General features: G+C 34.5%; 1 protein-coding gene across 1 annotated transcript in view; it reads left to right on the top strand.

The window, feature by feature from the left end:
- Positions 1–6070: 6070 nt before the first annotated feature.
- The window catches only part of Nexmif (neurite extension and migration factor), a 60707-nt gene continuing 41378 nt past the window's right edge, over positions 6071–25399 (top strand). The window contains exon 1 of the mRNA XM_015505857.2: positions 6071–6500. The gene's annotated coding sequence lies outside the window, so the exon portion shown is untranslated. The remainder of the gene's footprint in view (positions 6501–25399) is intronic.

Below are 25399 nucleotides of genomic sequence, written 5' to 3' on the forward strand. Positions count from 1 at the left end.
AGATGATATAGAAATAACTTTGCAACATCTGGCCCTTATGTCAATAAAAACAAACCTCATTTTAGCTTGGAAATTGATGTCAGTTTGCTGACCTCACTTGACCCTTTACCTTTCAGATATCTTCTTTCTTAGGCTATAATTTTACATTCTGCTAGTAAGGATACCATCTTTTATAAAGCGCCTTTAGGAAGAAACCTCTAGAATTTGAAAAGGGTAAACATTTTAAGGAGGCTTAGAAGTTATATAATCAGTACAAAGATGACTTATTACCAGTTTTCAATCACTCTAAATTTTATTATTATATTCTTTTGTTTTACTTTCTTCTGTCCTTGCCTTCACTCAGTCTTGCTACTTGGATAACAAGGAGAAAGAAAGGAAGTTGAAAACTAATGAATTGAATGAAGACTTTTTTTTTTTTTTGATACCAAGGATTGAACCCAGGAGCACTTAATCACTGAGCCACATCCTCAGCCCTTTTTATTTTTTATTTTGAGACAGGGTCTCACTAAGTTGCTCAAGGCCTTGCTAAGTTGCTGTGGCAGGCTTTGAATTTGCAATCCTCCCGCCTCAGCCTCCCAAGGCACTGGTATTATAGGCATGTGCCATTGTGCTCATCTTGAACAAAGTTTTGATGTGATTTTCATCATTCATTTTCTCTCTGTACCTTAGTATATTATGGCATGGAAAATTGGTTGTCTGTAGGAGTAATGGAATGCCAGATAGTGCTAAATAAATGTCCCATGGCAGAAACAAACATTTTTTTCCCCTTTCAGGAACCACCAACCCAAAATTCAGTCAGAAACCAAATGAAAGTTTAAAAGCAGCCTATGTTAAGTATAGGTTTTTTTTGTAAATTTTCTTATAAAACCTACATAGAGAACCAATGCACCTGATTTTTTAGAATATAGAACAGGAATCAATGCAACTATAACTAGCCATTTAAATGTTCTCCACTTTTGTATCATAGTCAGTTAAATGATAGGATCAAGGGTGTGAGGGAGAAAAGATAATGCTAAAAAAATAATGGGAGAAATATGGGAGGAGAGGGTAGAAAAGAGTCCATCTTGGATGAGACAAACAATTGTTTTCTATAAAAGCATGAGAGATTAAAGATTAATATTTCTGCAGTATAAGATCACCTAGGATTAATGTGTCTAGGGCTATTTTTATAGGAAAATTGAATTGTTGGCAAGATTAAAGATGCTAGGGTTGTTTACCCTAGAGAAGAAAAGAGTGGGAGGAGGTAGCATGATTACTGTCTCTATATATGGTTAAAAACTGAAAGGAAAAGCAGACCTTTATTTTATTGCAGAAGATACAGGGAAACAAAGTTAGTCTTAGCATAATTGAGCGTGGACTGAGATAGCTCCTTTCAGAAGGTAGCGAGTGCACTCCTCACTGAAAGTACTTTAGCATCAAATGGCACTTTAATTTAGATGACTTTTAAGGTCTTCCTGACCCTGTGGTATCTGGACTGGTAAAGGAATCTGATGTATTTTCTTTCAGTATTCATAAAATGAGCGTTTGGAAAGCTTTTGTTTTTTTTTTTTCCTTAATCTTCTGAAAAGTGGACTATGATGTTCTGTGATCTGTGTGATAGCTAGTGTAGAGTAGAGCTCTTCAATAGAAACTGACAGTTTGAGACTTAGGTCACAGCATTAACGCTATAGTAATCTTCCATTCTTGTGAGTCAGTTGTAATATCAATACCAAAGGCAAAAATAGCAAATTTGTGAATTGAATTTCTATTTCACTTTCTATTCCCAGCACTAATTATTTATTTCACTGAGGGCTTTGGCCTAGATTAGAAGCCTTACTAAATAAAACATCTCTGAATCTCTCAAGTTCTTTATTTCATATTCTAATAGTGCAAGTGAAAGTAGAATAGGGTGAACAAGAATCAATAATATAAATAGAGAAGTGTGATTTTGAATTGAACTTTCAAGTGTTTTAAAATACTTTGTGTAAAAACTCCATATAAAATATGCTTAATATGTTAATGCTCGCTGATTACATTATATTATCACTTAAGTTGTTGGAAGAGTTTAATAGGTCACAGCAGATGGTGTACTATCTCTGACCCATTTTCTTGCCAAGTCCTCAACTGTGGAAGAAAGAGTTATTCGTGATAAGGATAATTTGCCCTCATCCCTTCATACAAAAGTAAGAAATTTCAGGGTTAAGGATAACTCATTTAGGAATCTATGTTTACTGATGAGGTTTTAAAGAAAATCATGCCATGGGAAGGGGATACACTTAAGCATGAGGATTATCAAAAACCATTAAAATGTTAATCTAGCTTTTAAAAGCAGTGCATTTATCTCTAAGTGTAAAGAGGGTGTTTGCTTATTCATTATCTATTCATTCTAAATAGAACAAATCATTTGGGAATTAAAAAAGCAGGAACTTATCTCTTTCAATCTATAAAGGAAATAGTTGAATAAATTAGCTACAAAAGCCAATATTTTAGTTTCTTTTCATATTGACTGGGCTTGAATTTCTTTCTTTAAAACTTAACTTTAGATTCATGAGATTACTTAACACATAATTTTGCTCTAGATAGAAATAGCATATATATATTGTTGCTTTTGGTAACATGGGTATTCCAAGTATAGATATCTGAGGATCTTTCTGTCCAATTGGGGACACTTAATTTTACACACACACACACAAAAACAATGTCTAGAGTAATGAAGAGAGATGGAAATTAAAAGTAGTGTGTACTCTGGTTAAAGAAAGTGGTTATTTGAGCTAGGGCAGTTGAAAAAAAAACTTTTTGATAAATGGTAGGACTTGCAGGGCTCGACTGTGCAAGCCTTTAATCCCAACGGCTCAGGACGCTGAGGCAGGAGGATCACGAGTTCAAAGCCAGCCTCAGCAAAAACAAGGTGCTAAGCAACTCAGTGAGATCTTGTCTCTAATAAAATACAAAATTGGACTGAGGATGTGGCTCAGTGGTCAAGTGCCCCTGAGTTCAATCCCCAGTACCCCCATAAAATGGTAGGACTTGAACAGGATGATCAAGGAACACTAGTAAAATGGAATTTCCTACATAGTTAATGAACAGTGTTAGGACACAGATATAGAAATACTGTCATAAGGGAAAACCAATAAGTGGAAGAGTTTGTTAGAGGGGAGGAGTTCATGTTAAGGAATAATGATGAAGAAGTTAAAATTCTCTAGGGTCAGATCATCAAGTGCTTTAATGCTAATAGGCATTAATGCCAATGGGAACTACTGATAGTTTTTGAGCAGGAAAATGAGAAACTGTGCAAAAGGATTTTTTCAAGATGGTGTTTGATTAGAAGCAGGGAGAGAGACCATAAAGCTCTTGCCTTAAACCAACTGTAAGACAAAGAATGACTAACAAAGGGTGTTGCTAGCATTGAAGCTTTTTGCAAGTGCTAGCTCCACTAGATTTAGGGCACAAGAAATGACTTAAGGATGACACCCAGTCATTTGAAACCCTGAAATGATCATGCCTTTGACAAAAGTAAGGTAGTGGCCTTAACTCTAGATATTTCCTAGTGCTCTTGAAAGGATTTATTTCAGTTAATTTTGATGCACAAAATTAAAAAGTCATCATTCAGTTTTCTGATGAAGCTGAAGAATTAATCTAAAAAGTGTAAAATATAAATCAATACTTCAATTTGATACCTACATATCTTCTAAAAATAAGGCCTGCTTATGTCTTAATTGTAATGAATATGTATTTAAGATAAATCAAACAAGTAAGCATTCTTTATAGGAATATTGATTAAGTTGACTTTTCCTGACTAGTGATTTAAATCTATATGATTTATCACATTAATGCAAAGATTATTTGCCCTCTGGGACTCTGTCTGGAAGAGCAAGGCAGCTCATCGTCATCAGGGACTGGAACATTGCCAAACCAGTCCCAGAATTTAGCCCACTTTGTTTAGATATCAAAGCCAATAGAAAGTTCCTTGAGGTTCCATGACAACATAAGAATGTATGGGGTGTCATTTATGAACCAACTCAGAGCTAAAAAGCAGAAATTCAATAATATATTCTGTCTCACATTGTTCTGTACTTGTTTCATGTCAATTATATATTCAGTTGTATATTGTTGGCTAATTGGTTTGTGTCAATTATATATTCTTCCTTACATTGTTGTCAAATTGTTTCACGTGTATCAGACATAGCATTCTGAGGTAGGCTGAAAGCTCCCCTGAGACAAGGACTGTACTTCTCTCCTTTATTCCCTTCAGTAAATAGCATGAGTCTTGGCACATAGCTAAGTGCTGAAACTAGAATAAGATGTTTCAGAATATTTGAGTCTGGATCCATTGTACTATTGTGAACCTATATAACACTAGATTCCACAGTAGTACTGTGAATTTTGACTTAAAACAGTAGCATAACTTTATATTCCTAGCAGAGTTGTTTACAGAAAAACTGTTAGTGTACAATTATGCAAAAACTAGAACATGTACTTACCTGTAAAATGAGAGGATAATGAAAGGATGTGCCTCAATAAAGCCAATTAATACTAGTGATGCTGATGATGCATCAATGATACATACAGGTGAAAATTACTGCTCTCAGAGAATTCACATTCTAGTGGATTGAATTCTTTGTGAAGAAATCTGGATTCTAGTTTTGATGTATCTCCTAGCTCACTAGTTATGAGAGAAAAGTGTGTGTGTGTGTGTGTGTGTGTGTGTGTTCATGTATGCACATGTTCTTACCTAGATGCTTTTGCAAACAGATTACTGGTTCAATCCTACCCATTCTCAAAGTTCACTTAGAATGCATAGAATTGTTCCAGTCTCTGTTTGGTGGCACTTGTGGGCAGCTCTTGGAAAAGCACTTTGACTCAAGGATGGACCCAGGGAAAACTGTTTACCCTTTTTTCCCCAGCATGTTATTTTATTCGTTTACTTTTTGCTTTTTTGTTTTCTTAAATTTTAAATTTAATATAGAGTAAGGTGGAAGCTGTGAATTGTTTGCTTTCTTTTTGCTTAATCCAGGCTATGCCATCTTTTAAAGGATCTCAATTGAATGAAACATTTCTTTTCTAATGTTTTCTCAACTCTTCTTTCACATCCTCCCTGGAAATTTAGGGTCTATTATTATCATTGCTGTTTAACATCAGGAGAAACTAAGGTATAAAGAAAGTAAATAGCTAGGTCAGTATTCTCTGGAATTAAAAAGTAGTTAGTGTTACTTAGACTTGTGTTTTATTCACTACAGCAGCTATGCCAATTCAGCCAGCCAGTAACCCATCACATTGGAAGAAAAAGTTGCTGTTGTTTTGGACTTGGAGTCAAAAGACTTGGTTTCTGTTCCTGATTCTGCCTATTTTATGACCTTGGACAAACATTTAAGCCCTCTTGACTTCTGTAAAATCGAATAAATTATAGCTTTTTAAAAAATTCTCTCTCATATTTTGCTACTTTTCAAATATTTTTCTCTAATTTATCTCCCTTCTTCTGATTTTCTTTTACTCTCAGGTTTTCTTTTCCCTCTGAGACTTCCTCTAACTCTGCAGCCCTGACTCTATATTTTGGGTTGCCCACACCCCTTAGTAATGTACTATCCTATGTAATATTTAACTGATCAGTTTCTTGCATCATCCTCATATGAAGAGAAAGTGAGCATAATGTGGCATAATTACAAAGGATATAGTATCTTAATTGCTTACTTGTCAAAAGAATATGAAATATGAAACACTATGAAGATTAAAGATCCTCAATAACTTGGTAAAGATTTATTTTAAGATATTTATTTAAATATTTTTTAAAGAAGAGATTATCAAACCGTGGAAACTATATATTAATTTGCTATGGGGGATATGTGTTTGTGTGTGTATGTGTGTGTGTGTGTGTGTGTGTGTAGCTTTAAGTTTGCGTAGTATTTGGATCTGATGTATAAATGATATATACCAATTGAGTTATTTATTGTTAGTGATTAATAGTGAATAAAATAGTTTCTATGATGTGTTAGTTTCTTTTTACCAAGGCTGAATGCTAAAATTACTGATAGCATGAAACTCTCTTAATTTCTCTGAGGGTCCCATTCTGCAATCTATCTAATCTTCACTAAATCATAGTAGTATATTTTGCATCAAATTATGATTTAGGTAATCTATTTGGATGGGGAAAGGAGTAATTGAATCACATAAATGTTCTCTTTGAAGCTATATTTTTCCTTCTTTTAGGTTCAGATGAGAATTTATCATATACACCTACCCCTTTACTTACAGATTTATCTTCGTGCTTGGAAGGCAAGGACAAGGAGCACAGAGGTTTTCTTGCTACATCACTCAGGAGTGTAGCATCATGAGATCCTATGAGGAACAAGGGAATCCTGTTACTATGCTGTAAAAAGCCAAGAAAGTAGGAAGCTGGCTCTGTGATGCAACTGGTCTCTACTTCAAGTTTGAGGGCATGATTTTGAAGAATCTAAATAGCCTACAGGTTCAGAGACATGTCTAAGTAACCCTGCCTCGTTTCAAGAACTTTTTCTGACTAACAGGTAAACTCAGTTTTATCCCTAACTGCTGGCCGCCTCAGACTAGGTTGTGTGACAGGTACTACTAGCTAAGGAATACAGCTGACTACTTTTAGCTGACAGAAGATTTAGATTTATCTATGGACTATGCTAAATATATGAATTGCAGCTTTAATACCAGACATAAGGGAATACCATCAGCAATGAGACTTGAAATGGAGACCTTACTAAGTTGGTTGGTTTCCTATGTACTTCCTATAGGAAAGAGATAGTCCCATGGTGCATGGCCTACAGATAGTATGTGGAAGGGAAGGGACAAATGAAAGGGAAAGCCATATTTGGAAATGATATTGGAAAGGTAATCAGTATACACCTTAGCTTGTAAGACCCTTAAGGTCAAGCTGTGGGGAATCTAAACTTTATTGTCTATGTGGGCAGTTGGAGAAATTCTTGTGATCTGGACTTAAAAAGGGATAGACGAATGCAGATTTAGAGGTTAAACAAACCTGGCTCTGAATTCCTTTTATGATGCTTACTTATGGGACCTTGGCTGTGATTCTCTTCTTTTGCATACCTCACTTTTCTCCTTTGTACAATATGAATGATGGTAATTTTCTTGCATAGTTACCAGAATTAAATATTGTAGATATTAAGCGAGATAATGTATATAAATGGTTCAGTATCTGTCATGTCGCAGGTACTCAATGAATAGGAGCCATTATAAGTAATCCTTGGACCTCATATTATAGCCCTTTGATTCCAGTTGGGTAACTGAGCTTTGGAAGAAGCAAATGACACTGCTCTGTTTAGCTATTATGTCACTTTCAATCTGTAGAACAATTGCTAACCTTCATTTGTATTATTTAATGTTATCTTCTCAACGACCTATGAAAGTCATTAGGAAAATTTTCACAACAGAAAGCTGAGACTCAGGGGGCAAATGAATTACCTAAAGTGGCATAATAATGTCAGAGCTAGGACTAGAACCAAGGTCTCTTAATGCTAAATTCAATGTTCTTTTCATTGCATCACATCTAGGGTTTAGGTTACTTTTCCTTTGTTTCTGCCATCCCTGTGAGTAAACCACATTGGGCTCAAGTTAGAGCTACTTTCATAGCACAAAGTTAAGCTAGAACAGTAATCTCCAAACCAATATTGTATGTTATTTATAATAAACCCACTAGAAAGCCCCCACTTCCACATCTCTCCCCATCTTATCCTTGAAGCCTAGCATTTATTAAAAATTAAGATAAACAAAAGGCTTATTCTCCTTGAGACAGGCTTTCTGCAATTGTAATTTTCTTTAAAAAATCCTGATTACAAAGGATTGCAGCTTTTAAATAGTACAAGGATGATTCAATTTAAAACTTGCAATCATTATCTTGTTCTGTCTAAAGAAGAAAACAAAAATATATTGAAATCTTCTTTTCAAAAATACCAAAAACATGTTGATATGTTTTCTTTCTTCTTCTTCTTCATAGAGTCTACTCTCATAGGATTATTTTGTGTTCTTATTTAAAAGTTAGTTCTACCAATAATGGACTTTGAGTTTCCTGGGTTCTACTGTTTATTATTCAGCTCTCCTATTTCGGTTTCTTTGAATACAGTAAGCCAAACACCCTCATTATTCAGCCAAATAACAAGTATCTACTGTTTGGTAAGCATTGCAAAGGATGCAAATGTGATTGATACTGGAATGTTTGTGGGTATGAGTGTTCATATGTTGGAGCAGGGTGCTATGAAAGCAGTATATATTATAGTACACAAAAAAAGAACCATGGATTCGGTATCAGAAAACCTGGGTTCAAGTTCCAGCATGTCATGTGACTTTGTTTTCTCATCTGTTAAGTAAAACTACAATTCTAGTCTCTGCTCGGTGTTTTTTGGATTAGTATTGGCCCAAACTTCTTGGTTGGGTACATAAAACTTCAAAAAGCCAAATGTTATTGCTCTGGAGCTGACTGTGGGTTTCATAAATGAATTTTTAAAAAACCATATAAATGCAGTTCTCTATTTTTTTCTGGGAATTTTCCGTTCAGATTTCTATGAGTGCAGGATTGATAGGGCACCATGCTTCACATATTCCAACTCAAAAATCCTAAAGTAGACAGTTGCCTTTGCCTTCATCTTGGCATAAGACATGGCCTTAAAATTTTTAATTACATTATTATTTTTTCCATTTTATTCTTAGTATAAATAACTATCTAGGTCTAACAGGGAAGTATAAGGACCATTTTTTTAAGACAGCATCTCACTCTGTTTATTCTGCTATAATAGAATACCCAAGACTTGGTAATTTATAAAGAATAGAATTTATTTCTAAGAGTTTTTGAGAGTAGGAAGTCTAGAGCAAGGTATTCAAATTGGTGAGAGACTTCTTACTATGTGTTCACATGGCAGAAGAATGGAAGAGAACAAACCTGCTCCTACAAGCAGGTTTTTGTGGTGGCATTAATCTATTCATGATGGATGAGCCTTAATAACCAAATGAGCACTCATGACCTAAATACCTCCCATTAAGCCACACTTCCCAACATTGTTGCAATGGGGATTAAGTTTCCAACACGAGTTTTAGAAGGCACACACAAAAAAATCAAACTACAGTCAGCAGAAACTGATCTGCTTCTCCAACAAATAAAGCTACTTTCAAATTTCATAGTAAATTTAAAGGATGATCTTTGTTTAGAGGTGAGTAGTTTTGGGATACCATATATAAAAGCTTATAGAGGCCAGCCTCAGTGGCACATGCTCAGTTGGTAATATAATTCAGTAGTAGAATACCCTGGTTTCAATCCTTAGTACTGCCAAAAAAGGAAAAAAGAATGCTAACAGAGATTCTATCTATCTATCATCTATCTATCTATCTATCTATCTATCTATGTTGAATCAACAGATAACCTCTCCAAACAGAAAGTACCAGATCTAGATTGGGGAATGTTTTTTGAGGTGGAGTTTCATTGTTTCCCATCTCTCCCTAAGCTCCTGGGCTCAAGTGGTCCCCCCTGCCCCAGCCTCCTGAGTAGCTGGCATTACAGGTACACACAACCAAGCACCACATCTGGCTCTCACTGGTGAATTCTGTCAAACATTTAAGGAAGAAGTTATACCAATTCTCCAAAATTTCTTTCAGAAAATAGAGGTAGAAGTAATTCATTTTAGAAGGCTAAGATTACCCTATACCAAAACTGGACAAAGATATCACAAGAAAAGAACACTACATACCAGTGTCTCTCATGAACATAAATGCAGAAATCCTCAACAAATCATTTGCAAATTGAATCAAAACAATGTAAAAAAATAATTATATACCATAACAAGTGGGTTTTATTTCAGATATATAAGGCTAGTTCAACATTGAAACACAGTTAATATAATCCATCACATTAACAGGCTAGAGAAGAAAATCAAAAGATCATATCAATAGATGCATAAAAACACTTAGCAAAATACAACACCCATTCATGATTTTAAAAATTCTCAGCAAACTAAAAATAGAGGGGAACTTTATCATCTTTCTAAAGAGCATCTACAAAGAACCTACAACTATTATTCACTTTACTCTTTTTCCACGTAGTACTATAAAACTTGGCTAATGCAGTAAGATAAGAAAAATAAATAAAAGATATTCAGATTAGGAAGGAAGAAAACAAACTGTTTTATCCACAGATGGCATGATCATTTATGTAGAAAATCCCAGAGAATCAACAACAAGCCAGGTGCGGTGGTGCACACCTGTAATCCCAGATGCTTGAGAGGCTGAGACAGGAGGATCATGGGTTCAAGGCCAGCCTCAGCAAAAGTGAAGCACTAAGCAGTTCAGTGAGACCCTGTCTCTAAATAAAATACAAAATAGGGTTGAGGATGTGGCTCAGTGGTTGAGTGCCCCTGAGTTCAGTACCTGGTATCCCCAAAACAAAAAACAATCAACAACAAAAAGCCCTCCTGGAACCAATGAGTAATTATAGCAAGATTGCAGGACGTAAGCTTAATATACAAAAGTAAGTTGCTTTCTTATATACCAGCAATGAATAATTTGAACTTAAATTAAAACACAATACCATTTACATTAGCATCCACAAATGAAATAATTTGGCATAAAACTAACAAAATATGTACAATATTTATATGAAATCTAAACTACAAAACTGATAAAAGAAATCAAAGAAGATATAAATAAATAGAGAGAGAGGGAGAAAGATGGAAGATTAAAAGAAGGTGCACTTCTCAGCAGTTTCTTATCTCAAGATTTAAAAATCAGGAATACTGCTCTTCAACCATGTGAGAAACTAAGGGAATTCACTAAAATTCAACACTGGACAGTAAAAGAAAACCTATAGGCACATAAAGTCAGAAATTTGCAACATAATGTAAGAAATAATACATTAGAGATGCACCAGCTTGGCTGAGGGTACCAGCAGCTGTGATTGCTGAGGGGGGAGGAGCATAGGTAGAGAGGAAAGTGCAGCAGAAAAAAAAGTGGCTCGAGAAAACATGTGGAATATAATGGAAGGCTGATCTCAATGGGCCTAGACATGGTGGGGGAAGTTGTTGAGTGAAAAGCAATCAAAATCAATTGGACCATAGGCAGATAGTCCAGGGGAAACCAAGGTTGCTGATGGTAGCCACAGCAGTGAGCAGAGTCAGGAGATCATAAACTCATAAAGGAAGTTGTCAGCCTAACCCGCAGTCACATATTGTGAGTCCCAGAGTGTGCCTGGACCAGTGTGACTAAAGCAAGTGCAGAAAAACTGTGCCTAGAGCAAACCAGGCTTAGGATATCAAGGAAAGAGAAAGATCTCCCTTTATTGCTGGAATTCCATTAGAGATATTGAGAAGATGCCAATAACCAGCCAGAGAGGAGTGGCTTTACTCCAGGTCTGATCCTGGGTAATTCACATCTATAGTGGTGAATGTGACACCTATGGAAGGTTAGAGTCAGCACCCTAAAAGTGAATTAATAAGAGGCTCCTGAGACCCAGACACCCCTCAGAGATCAGCATGTCCCCGGCAACAGGAGATGCAGGTCAAATATCAAATACCCACCAATAGAGTGCAAATGGTTTGACAATACTGAATCCCAACTGCTGGAACTTCTACTTTAGAACTCAGCATTAGTCCTGCTACGGGAGTACACCACTTGTCAGCACTCCCAAGTCTATCCTATCCTTTATTGAGAGATAGGAAGCTGAGAGCTACTACAACCAACTTTGGCTCCTAGCCACAACTGCTGGAAACTTGACAAGAAACACAAAGTCATTGGCCTTAACAACCTCAGCCCTTGACCCAAGGATTAAAGAGTCCAAAGCTATGTACAAATAATAAAAATCCATCCTTGCAAACAGTTTTGACCACCTTAGCAGAAATATGCCCTTTAATTCTATCAAGAATTTTTATGTATTTTTCCTACCCCCATTAATTACTTTTTTAATGTTAATTTTTTATTTAATTTAATTGTTTACTTTTTTACATTCTGTGTGATCATGTATGGGGTGTGTGTGTGTGTGTGTGTGTGTGCATGCACTCACTACATAGATAGGATATATATTTGTATTTATTTATTTGTATAATTTTACCTTCATTTTCATTGTTTTCTTATTCATCCATTTATTATTTAGCCATGGTTTGACTTTGGTAGGATAAAATATTATGTGGGTTTAAGTGGCTCAGTTTTGTACCTTGGTTTTTATTCTTATTGGCCATTTTTCACTCTCTTCCTCTACTAATAGCCAAATTTTCCTGTTCCCTCTTCCTCTCTTTTCATTATTTTATTATGTTTAGTTGTTTTTTACTAACTCTTTATAGCCATCATTGGCTATCTATCTTCTGCTTTTCCTCTTTTCAATTTTCAAATATTTCAAACATTCCCTTCCCTTCCTACCCTATTTTCTCTTCCCTTAAGAAACTCTAATTCTGTTGATAGAATTATGTAGTTTATGTAATTCCTATCCCATCCATGTTGTTATGATTATTAATACAGTGGATAATGTAGTAGACACCTGATCTTTAATATTCTATCTATTTCACAGTTGTTTATTATTGGTGCTGATGTTAAATGCTGACCCCACTATACCTATAAAGAAGGCAATTAGTGTTATAGATATCAAAGTAGACACAGATATTTACCTTAAGGATGTACATCTTTTACTATCATTATTGCTATTCCTGGCCCCCCATTGTATGTAAGAGAGGTGGGAAAATGATTGAAACTCTTCAAGATCACAGAGTAGAGATCCTGCTGCCAAGCAATACTCATAATTCAGCCAAGAAACATTGACCCTCACTCTACACATAAACTAGCTCCACACAAGCCTCAACAATACTTCAACATATAGAACAGGGAAGAGAAAAATCCCAAACCAACAACCAGGTCCCAATTAGGAACAACTAGAGGGGACCTCAGGTCCCACTCCTAGACATGTAGTTATACATCAAAAACAGAGAAGTTCCTAGAACAAAAAAGGCAACTACACACAAGAAGACACACACACATAAAATGAGGAAAGAGAATTCATCTCAACTGATGCACAAATCCATGACCTCTGAAAACATAAAGAAATAGGCAAACAAATCTCCCCCAAAATTCGCAATCCCTGAACAAAGGAGCCCACAGATATGGAAATGGATGAAATTCCAGAGAAAGACTATAAAAAACTGAATATTAAAGTGTTCAATTAACTAAAAGAAGATCTAAGGAACAAATGAAGAAAGTAAATAGAGTAAATCAGTAACAGATTAGATTGCATGGAAAACAGAACTCCAGACCTTGAGGACAAGTAAATAGAGTAAATCAGTAACAGATTAGATTGCATGGAAAACAGAACTCCAGACCTTGAGGACAAGGTATATTAACTTGAATACTCAGCATGCAATAAAGGAAAAACATGAAAGACCCTGATCAGAATATACAAGAACTCTGGAACCACATCAAAAGACCAAAACTGAGAGTCATTTGGATTGAAGAGACTATGGAGATAGAAGCTAAAGGTATTAAGAACCTCTTCAATGAGATAATAGTAGAAAACTTCCCTTACCTTAGAATCAAGATAGACCTTTACAGGATGCATATAGAACTCCAAATAGATAAGATCAAAAGAAAACCTCTGCAGACACACCATAATCAAAATGCCTAACATAGAATATAAGGAAAGAATATTAAAAGCTTCAAGAGAAAATCATCAGGTCATTTTTAGAGGGAAAACAATAAGTCTCATTTCTGACTTCCAAACTCAGAATCTAAAATCAAGTAAAACCTGGAATGAGATATTTCAAGCTCTGAAAAAATCAATTACCAGCCAAGTTATCTTTTAGAATCAATGCAGAAATAAAAATTTTCTATAATAAGGATAAATTAAAAGAATTCATGACTACTAAGCCAGCTCTATAAAGAATATTTAAAGATAAATTGCACACAAAAGAATTCAAAAACAACCCCTAAATGTTCCAAATAGGTAAAGTTTGCTGGAAGAACAACTAAATAAATGAAAATCAAGACAAAATCAAATATAGCAAACAAATAAAAATGGCAGGAAATAACAAACATATATTCATAGATGAATGTAATTACATTAAATTACATTACACTGATTGTAAATGGTTCAAATCCCCAATTGAAGCACATAGATTAGCAGAATGGATTAAAAAACAAGATCTAGCTCTATGCTAGACTCAAGAGGCTCATCTCATAGGCAGAGACAGCCATAGGATGAAAGTAAAAGAAAGGACAAAATATTTCATGCAAATAGAGTCTGAAAACAAGCAGGACTAACTCTCCTCATATCTGACAAAGTGTATTTCAAGCAAAAGTAAATCAGAAGAGACAAAGAAAGCCATTAGATACTAATAAAAGGAACAATCCAGAAATAAAATATTACAATAATAAATATATATTCCCCCAAATTCAGTGTACCTAACTACATTAAAAAATACTTCTTGACATCAATCCCAGATAGACCTCAATACGATAATACAGGGAGATTTCAACACACCCCTATCACCAATAGACAAGTCATTCAAACCTAAAATCAACAAAGATTTTTCCAATCTAAATAATACAATAAATCAAATGGTCCTAATAGATATACACAGAATATTTCACCCCAAAGCACCTGAATTTACTTTCTTCTCAGCAGCTCATGTAACCTTTTCCAAAATAGACCATATGCTAGGTCACAATGTAGCCTTAGAAAATATAAAATAACTGATATAATCCCAGGCATTCTCTCAGATCATAATGGAATAGAACTAGAAATCACCAGCAAGAAAAATAACAGAAACTATATAAACACATGGAGATTGAACAATAATCTTTTAAATGAGTAATGGATCAGAGATGAAATAGGAGAAGAAATCAAGAAATTCTTAGAAACAAATAAGAACAGAGATACAATATATCAGACTCTTTGGGACTGTATGAAAGCAGTTCTAAGAGGGAAATGTATAACATTGAGTGCCTACATTAAAAGATTCCAAATAAATAATCTAATGCTCCACCTCAAGGCTTTTAAAAAGGAAAAACAAACTAATTCCAATATCAGGCAATAATTAATATTAGAGTCAAAAATCAATGAAATTGAGAATGAAAATTAAAAAGGATCAATACAACAAAAAGTTGGTTCCTCAAAAACATAAATAAAATTAATAAACCCTTAGTCTAATTACCAAAAGAAAGAAAGATCTAAATAAACAAATTAGAAATGAAAAATATATCACCACAGACACTTCTGAAACCCACAGGATCATTAGAAGCTATTTTGAAAATTCAAACTCCAATAAAATGGGAAATCTGAAAGACTGACAAATTTCTAGACACATATGACCTGCCTATATTGAACCATAAAAATAACGAAAAACTAAACAGACCAATATCAAGTAATTAAATTGAAGCAGCAATTAAAAGCATTCCAACAAAGAAAATATCAGGACCAGATGGATTCTCAGCTGAGTTCTACCAGACCTTTAAAGAAGAAATAACAGCAGTCTTTCTCAAATTATTCCATGGAATTGAAAGGAAGAGAACTTTCCCCAAAACATCTTTGAGGCCAGTATAACCCTGAAACTAAACCAGACAAAGACACATCAAGGAAAGAAAACTACAGAACAACATTCCTGATGAGCCTAGATGCAAAAATCCTTAATAAAATATTAGCAAACTACATTCAAAAACACATCAAGAAGATAATATACTATTATCAAGTCAGTTTCATCCCAGGGTTGCAAAGTTGGTTCAAAATATGCAATCAATAAATGTAATTTTCTATGTAAGTCAAATTAAGAACAAAAATCTATGATCATCTCAATAGATGTAGAAAAGGCCTTTAATAAAATTCAGCACTCATTCATGTTAGAAATGTTGGAGAACAAGGAATAAAAGGAACTTACCACAACGTTGTAAAGGCTATATATGACAAACCCAAAGCCAACATAATACTGAACATAGAAAAACTGAAAGTATTTCCTCTAAAATCAGGAATGAGATAAGGATGCCCACTATCACCGCTCCTATTCAATATAGTTCTTGAACTAGCCAGGGCAGTCACAAAAGAGAAGGAAATTAAAGAGATACAAATAGAAAAAGAAAAAGTCAAATTATCTCTGTTTGCTGATGACATGATCCTATATCTAGAAGACTCAAAAAACTGCACCAGAAGTCTTCTAGAGCTGATAAATGAATTCAGCAAAGTTTCAGGAAACAAAATTGGCATTCACAAATAAATAGCTTTACTATAGTTTAGTGACTCTGCTGAGAAAAAAATAGGAAAACCATCTCATTCACAATAATCTCAAAAAATAAAATAATTGGGAATTAATCTAGCCAAGAAGACAAAATATATAGTGAAAATTATACAACATTGAAGAAAAAAATTGAAGGAAATCTTAGAAGATGGAAGGACCTTCCATGTTCTTTGATAGGCACAATTAATATTATTAAAATGGCCATATTACCAGAGTGCAATACAGATTCAATGCAATTCCCATCAAAATACCAATAATAATAAGATCTTCTTTAAAATTTAAAAATTCTGCTCTGTGAAAGACACTGTTAAGAAAATAAAAACAGGGCTGGGGTTGTGGCTCAGCAGTAGAGCACTCACCTAGCACGTGTGAGGCACTGGGTTCTATCCTCAGCACCAAATAAAAATGAATAAATAAAGGTATTATGTCCAACTACAACTAAAAAATAAATTTAAAAAAAAGAAAAGAAAAACAAATCACAGAAAATTTTGGCAAAATACATATCTGATAAAGGGCTGCTATCCAAAATATATAAAGATGAAGAAACAAGAAGAAAACAATCCAGTTTAAAAATAGGCAAAAATATGAAGAGACAGTTCACCAAAGAAGATACACCAATAGCAAATAAGCATATTAAAAGACGGTCAACATCAGATACCCCAGGAAATTGCAAAATAAAACAATGAGCATACCTACCTTCATGGCAGCACTATTTATAAGAGCCAAGAGGTGGAAGCAGACCCAGCAATCCCTCTTCTGTGTATTTACCCAAAGGAAATGAAATCATCATCTGGTAAAAATATCTTCACTCCCATGTTCACTACAGAACTATTCACAATATCCAATCTATAAAAAAACAAGTGTCGAAAAAGAAAAAAAAAGTGTGTCACATTAGATTGGATAGAGAGAAAGGATGGGAGAGGAGGGGAGGACAAGGGAGGATAGGAAGGGCAGCAGAATAGAATAGACAATATGATTGATGTATGTATACTCCATGTATGTATTATATGTCAAAATACATTCTGCTGTCATGTATGACTAAAAAAATAAAAATAAATTGTATGGTAAATAAAAAATTAAAAAATAAAAAATACTTTAAATAAAAAAACAAGTGTCTATTGATAGACAAATGGATAAAGAAAATATGGTATATGCATACCATAGACTATTATTCAGCTTTTAAGAAGAAGATTCTGCCATTTGGCACAACATGAATGGACCTGTAGGACATTTTTTTCTATGTGAAATAAACCAAACACATAAAGAAAAATAATGCATGGCCTCACTTATACATGGAATATTTTTTAAAAGTCAAATAAAAAGAGAATAAAATAGTGTTACCAGGGATGGAGGGGTGGGGTGATGAGTAGATGTAGGTAAAAAGATTCCAAGTATTAAAGTAACACATGCTAAGATGAACAAGTCTAGAGATCTAATGTACAACATGAGGACTATAGTTAATAAAACTGCATTGTATTAGGGATTTGTGTAAAATAGGTAGACTTTAGCTCTAATTCATTACTGGTTGGAATGCAAAATGGTAAAGCCATTTGGAAGATATTTTGACAGTTTCTTACCAAAATGAACATATTCTTACCATATGAACCAGTAATCATGTTACTTGTATTTATTTAGATGAGTTGAAAACTTACATCTACACAAAAACCTGCACATTAATGTTTAGAGCAGCCTTATTCACAATTACTAAAACTTGAAATGAACTAATATGTCCTGCAATAGGTGAATGGGTAAACAAAGACAATGTATTACATGTGCATAACTGGATATTCAGCACTAAAAATAAGCTATCATTCCACAAAAAGATATGTAGACATCTTAAATGCATATTGCTAAGTGAAAAAAGTCCATCTGAAAAGGCTACATATGGTATGGTTCTAACTGTACAACACTCTGAAACAGGTAAAACTGTGGTGACCATAAAAAGATGATTAGTTGCCAGAAGTTTCGGGGAAGGGACAGAGGAATGAATAGATGGAGCTCAGGGGATTTTTAAGGCAATGAAAATATTTTGTATGATACTGTAGTGGTAGATATATATCATTATTATACATTAACCAAAACCTGTAGAATGTGCACCATGAAGAGTGAACCTTCATGTATAACCAATTAGAACAAATTAAAAATAAAAATAAAAAAGAATGAACCTTAATGTAAACTATAGACTTTAGTTAATAATGTATCAACATTGGTTCAGAAAATAAAAAACAGAAAATATTACCAAATAAATTAAATTTAGTAATAAATTTACCAAATAAATTCTATTGTAAGGTCTACCCATACATTATACAGACCATACAATAAATTAATTTACAGTTATTGAAGAAGGATAAAATCAGCATACTGCAGTTATTCAGCCACATCAATGTTTTTAGCAACTCAATTCACAATAGCTAAACTATGGAACTAACCTAGGTGCCCTTCAACAGATTAATGGATAAAGAAAATGAAATATATATATATATATATATATATATATATACACACACACACATACACACACATATACACATGGAATATTACTCAGCCATAAAGAAGAATGAAATTATGACATTTGTCAGTAAATGGGTGGAACTGGAGACTAAGCTAAATAAGCCAATCCCAAAAAATCAAAGATCAAGTGTTCTCTGATATGTGGATGCTAATACACAACAAGTGAGGAGAGGGGAAGAATAGAAGTTCAGTAAATTGGAAAAAGGGAATGGAAGGGTACAGGAATAGGAAAGACAGTGGAATGAATCAGGCATAACTTTCTATGTACATATATGAATAAACCACAGTGAATCTCTACATCATGTACAACTACAAGACTGGGATCCTAATTAGAATAAGAAGTACTCCATGTTTCCATAAATATGTCAAAATACACTCTACTCTCATGACTAAATAAAAAGGACAAATTAAAAAATTAAAAAAGGATGAAGCATTCTATAGACAAAACTATACGAATATAAAACAGGTCAATTATTACTGGGGACTCAAGGAGGGATTACCTACAAAGAAACTTCTGGGGTGGTGAAACTATTCTGAATTGTGATTGTGATGGTCATACTACTGCATGCATCTGTCAAACTTCATGGAGATATACAAAAAATACATTACTATGTATAACTTTTTTAAAGTAAATAAAACAAGGTGAGAAATTTTTTAAAAGCTTTTAGAAAAAAAGCTAACAGTAGCCTTACAATTGCCAAACTTATCAGAACACTCAAGAGCGTGTTTCACTTGAAATCAATTTTTTCAAGACAGAAGAGTCCTTAGAGAATGCTACATACCCAATATACCATCATTTATAGGAGATGTTAAAGGAAAGAAAGAAGGGAGATCACACACAAATTAGTGGATCCTTTGTATAATTTCAATCTTGTCAAGTTTATTGAGGCTGTTTGTAGCTTAATATAAGTCTTGTCTTAGAGAATGTTCCATTTGCACTTAAGAAGAATGTGCTGTTGTTGGCTCTAGTACTCTCTGTGCATCTGTTAGGTCGTGTTGGTTTATGGTGTTGTTCAAATCTCTTTCCTCACTGATCTTCTGTGTAGTTGTTATGTCTGTTATTCAAAGTGGAATGTTGAAGTCTCCAACTTTTATTATAGAAATGGCTATTTCTTCTTTCATTTTTTTAATTTGTTTTTCATATATTTTGGGACTCCATTGTTAGGTACGTGTATGTTCAGAACTGTTATGACTTCTTGAATTAACTTTTATCTATATTTGTTCTTATACTGGATTTTGAAAGTTCATTGTTGTTTGGGGCCAGCCGAATCCCTCAGTTTGATAGAATGTATGTGTTGTGCACACATGCAGATGTGCTTGTGCTACTCACCAGTGTGGTAAATGGCAAGGGGGAAGGGAATGTTTGAGAAGTCAGAAGAATTTTTTGTTGGCAGCTCTGAAACAAGCACAAACTGGAGCTATTATCTTGCTATTCTACTAATTTCTTAAGGCTGAGTGGAAAATGAGTCAGTGGACTCATTGTGAAGGAGACCCGAGTCTTTACGGAGGCTTTTGTGAAAAACTCCCTGTACAACACAGATAGCAATTGAGACCCATTTATTTACTCCATACTCAACCACAAGTCTTAGGGTCTGCAGTATCGTTAGTCAATAAAATTAAAAGGCAGTGGCATTTTGAGGGCTTTTGTCATTGCTTCTTTATTTCACTGTCATCTTTTTTCCTTTTACTCTTTTCTTCTGCTGCTTTTTATGTTTCATTTCATTTTTCTATCCATCTTTCCTTTTTTCTCTACTTCTCCTTTTCTTTACGCTTCCCTTCCATATATCTTTCTGATTTCTCCTTTTCTGTTATTGCATTTACCCTGTGACTGTTTCATTGTTGCACACCAGTAGCAAGACTAAAATTTTAAGTTAACATTATTAGGGATATGTTAATAGAATGAACAACCATAATTCTGTTGATTTGTGGGGAAAATACACGAACTAGAACAAAAACCCTGCATTCTTTTGCCATCTATTTGGAGCTTCTATGCTGGAAGAAAATTTATTAGGAAAACGTACATAAAATACCTTTTAGAAGAAATTATAGTAGCTGAGCCTGAATGTCCACCTTGCTCTTTATTAGAACTATCTAAATATAAAAATGAAAGCAAGACCTTGCCTTAAGAATAATCCTCAGCACAAAGACCCTTTGACTTCAAAGCTGTGAACTTCAGGGGAAAACCAGGGTTTCTCAGGTTGTCTGTCACTGATAGGCCTGTTTAAAGTTCTGATTGAGGTAAGAATGAAATGTAACAGCTGCAATTGGGTTTAAGCACAGCTAATTGTAGTGGTGGCAGTGATATTCTTATGTGCCTTTCTGAATGAGGCCCTCAATTCTTTTGCAGACTGAAAAAAATTGAAAGTTTCTGTTGAATCTTAGATTTATTTTTCACCTCTATTATTTAATCTTACCTTAGGTTATAGGTAACTGGAATGGTCTAGAAAGCTTTTGGTGATATAAATTTTTTACAAGATGGTGATCTAGCCCTTTAGTTTTGAGGTTGGTGTACTGTGTGTGAGTATGCATAGTTATCACACACAGTCACTATCTTCGAAAGTGAGGGTGCACATCTTTTTCAGCCATCTCTTTCTTGTTACACCATTAAAGTAATGTCAAGGTCTGAAGCTAGCACATTCCAGTCCTAGGAAATCAAGGGTTATTTCCTTAAAGGATTTTACCTGACCAAATACCTTGAAGAATAGGTAGTAATAATATGTGATGTGATTGCCCTGAATGGCCCAACTCTTCTCTGGGAGGTAAGCATTACATATTTTTTTAATATTACTTCCTTAAAAGTGGTAAACAGAAAGAGTGGAATTTTGAAGGCACCTGGGTTTACCAGCAACGTGTGTTTGTTTGGCCAGTGTGTTTGGGCAGCAATGGCTCAGCAAAAAGCTTATCCATGAAAATGCAAGCATATGTTCATTTTCCTCTTCTTTTTTCTCCACCTATAGATTGGCTTTCACATTGCCCTTATTTCCTACAGAACACAGAACACTGCCCACAAAGGAGGCTGATAACATGCACAGTTTCATCCTGCTTCTTACTGAACCTATCTTTCTAGAATTACTGGTGATTGGAACTCATATGGAATATTCTACTTTGATCTTGTATTGGTAAAGCAGCTGGTTTTGTAAAGAAAGCCCAAGGGAAGCTTTAGGGGTTTATCCCTGCCTTCCACATAGCCAAAAAAGGAGTCCATTCTGGGTAGAGCTGAAGCCTTAGAAGACCATCTAGCTCAACCCTTTATGGTACAGATGAAAAATTCAAGCCCCAAGTTGAAGAAGGAACTTGCTCAAGGTAACATAATGGTGAACTTCTGACTTCAGAAGACTGTTCTTCTTCCCTAATTATATATTAAATAGGAATCTGACAGACATCTCTTTCAACTACTAACTCAGTATTTATGAACATTTTCAGATATTCCGTATGTTTTAATTTCTCCAAAAAATGTATTTTGGGTTAATTCTATATTTACAAAAAGTTGTAAATCCTGTACAAAGAATTTCCCTTTGCTTCTTATCCAGTTTCTCCTAATGCTTACATCTTACATTATTATGATACATTTATTGAAACTAAACTTCAGACTTCATTTGATTTCATCAGTTTTTCTATACTGATATCATTTTTTAAATATCAGAATCCAATTCAATATAACCCACTGTATTTAATCATCATGTGTCTTTAGTCTTTTCAGGTCTATGACAGTTTCTTTGTTTTTCCTTGTTTTTCATAACTTTAACATTTTTGTGGAGTACTGGTTAGGTGTTTTACTCACATTTTTTATGATTGCACTGGGGTTATAGGTTTTGGAAACAAATACCATAGAGAAAAGTGCCATTGTCATCACACTATAGCAAGGAGTACATGATATAGACATCACTAGCAATTACCACCAGTTAATGTTTCTAGTTATGTTTCTCCAATGTAAAGTTGCTGTTTTTTCCCTTTCAATTTTCTATGCTTTAGAAGTAAGCCCAGTTTACACCCAAGCTCAACCTCCACACATATAAAAAATTTGGAATTCTGTAAGGAAGATAAGTCTCATCTCCTCTATGTATTTATTTCATTTGATTATTTATTTATATATGTATAAACTTGTATGTATTTATCTTATACTTTGTGTTTTACACTGATACTACCTTATCTATTTTGTTGTTGAAATTTTTCCCATTTTGACCACTGGGAATTCTTTCAAGTTGGCTCCTGTATCCCTTTGATGTGCCCTTTCCTTTCCTTTTGCCTTTTCAGTGGTTCCTTATTTTCTGGCACTACAATACAAGAATTTTATTGTTCACGCAAGAATATCATCTTGTGTTGGTTTGTCTTGTATTTTCCCTGTCTTATTCTTAGAATCAGCCACTCCCCTGTGGAACCCAAGTTCCTTTTATTGATGAATATATCTAAAAACCAAGAACTGAGAGTGGTCACTATTACCAAGCTGTCATTGCTTCTTTTTTTTCTGTTATTGCTTCTTATCTTTCTCTAGGTAATATGTTTGTATACTAACTCATGTGTACATACATATTTTAATTGTTAGTGTATATATACATTTGAATGTGTATTAAGTTAAGCACAAATTCATATTGATATCACCAACTCTATTCCAGTACTATAGAGTTAATTATAGTTTTTCTTTTTTATGTACACATTTCCTCTCTAACAGCAAAAAACCTGGCTTCTACTACCCACTAATCATTTACTTATTTGTTCAACCCCAGTGCATGTAAATCAGTTGCAGAATTGTTCACCTATACCCCCATAAGAAATATTTACACTGACAAGAATACAGAGTATTTGTACAGCTCTTTGTCCTTATCCTTACAGTTTTTAGTCAAAATAGAATTTTTCAAGTTAGCTTTATCCCCCACTCACACATTTTTAAATTTTTTTAGTTGTAGATGGACACAATATCTTTACTTTTATTTATTTTTATGTGGTGCTGAGGATCGAACCCAGTGCCTCACACATGCTAGGTGAGTACTCCACCACTGAGCACAACCCCAGCTCAGTCAGCCACACATTTTTAGTACAGTTAAATTCACTTGTCATAGTCAGCATTCCATCCTGGTTGATTTTTACCTTTGTGTATTAAGGCTCACTCTCAGTGAACTAAAAGTCCTTAAGTTTTGACAGATGCATAGTGTTATGTACTCACCACCCTATTACCATACAGAAGAGTTTCATCACTCTCAAAATTCCTCTGTGAATCCCCTTTGTTATCAACCATTCCCTCTCCCCTAACATTCCAAAACTACTGATGGGTGTTCCATACTTATAGTTAGTTTTACCTTTTGCAGAATGTCATATGAATGAAATAATATAATGGTAGCCTTTTGGGTATGGTTTCTTTCTCTTAAGCAAAATGCATTTAAGACTCAGTCATGTTATGTGAATTAATAGCTCCTTTCATGTAGTCCCTTATATCAATAAATAATATTCCATTGTTGGGCTGGGGTAGTGGCTCAGCGGTAGAGTGCTTGCTTACCATGTGCGAGGCACTGGGTTCAATCCTCAGCACCACATAAAAATAAACAAATAAAATAAAGGTATTATGTCCAACTACAACTAAAAAATTTAAAAGAATAATATTTCATTGTAAAGATTATTAGATATCTTGATTGTTTCTAGATTTTGGAGATTATTAATAAAATATGAACATCTACATGCAGGCTTTTGTGTGAACTTAAGTGTTCAGTTCACTTGGGTAGATATCCAGGAGTGCAGTTGCTGGATCATAAAGCAGGTCTATGTTTAAGCTTCTGGGCTGAGGTTGTGTGTATTGCTGTGGTGAAATATCTGTTCCTGAGCTGACTGGAATATGATCACTCTTTTTCCATATTCCATGTGGATAGTAAATGGAACATCTACAGGATGACTCTTCTCCTACCAGGAAGATGAAGTTTTTGCAAATGACCACTAGATGGTGGGGTACTTGCTGACACCTAGAGAGCTGTAAATCTTTGAGAGAGTCTATGAGACTGTTAAATTCTACCACCTTACCCCACACACCCTTTCCTTAGTAAAAGGATAGTCTAGCTGAAATCAGGAAATATAAAACAGGAATGCTTGGTTCCTAGAATGTACCTCACGACTGATTCAGGAAGTTAGAGTTTGGGTTTCATGTTGACAAGTATCTCAACAAATAAATGTGCATGTAATGAAAAACTATGGGTAAGACAATGAGTTTTGAACTGAAATGGGACATTTACCATCATGTCAAATTTTTGTTCCTTGCTGACCTCACTGCAAAACAGAAGCATGAAACCTTCATGCCTGTGTTCTAATGCCAGCTCTCTAGTGTTTGATCTCTCTTGGCCTCATATTTACCATCTTTAAAATAGTGATAATAATACCTACCCATTCATACTCACAATGTTGTTACCAGGGATCAGCATAAGAAAAAATAATATAAAATATATTTTAATTACTTTATAAATTTAACATCATACAAATGTAAACTACTAATTATAAATGACCAAATCAGAATACTAATGCTATGGCTTTTAGATGGTATCATATATTTTTAAAATGAGCCTTGAAAATATAATATGTAGGACTCACCCGTTGCTTTGGTTGCCCGGCAAGGGGAACGAAATGCTGCCATTCGCATAGGATACCAACATGGCAGAGATCTGATGTCAGCAGAAAGCGGCGGAGGAGAGAACTTCACCAAT

This window comes from Marmota marmota, unplaced genomic scaffold (assembly GCF_001458135.2).
Source record: "Marmota marmota marmota unplaced genomic scaffold, marMar, whole genome shotgun sequence".
Taxonomy (NCBI): Eukaryota; Metazoa; Chordata; class Mammalia; order Rodentia; family Sciuridae; genus Marmota; species Marmota marmota.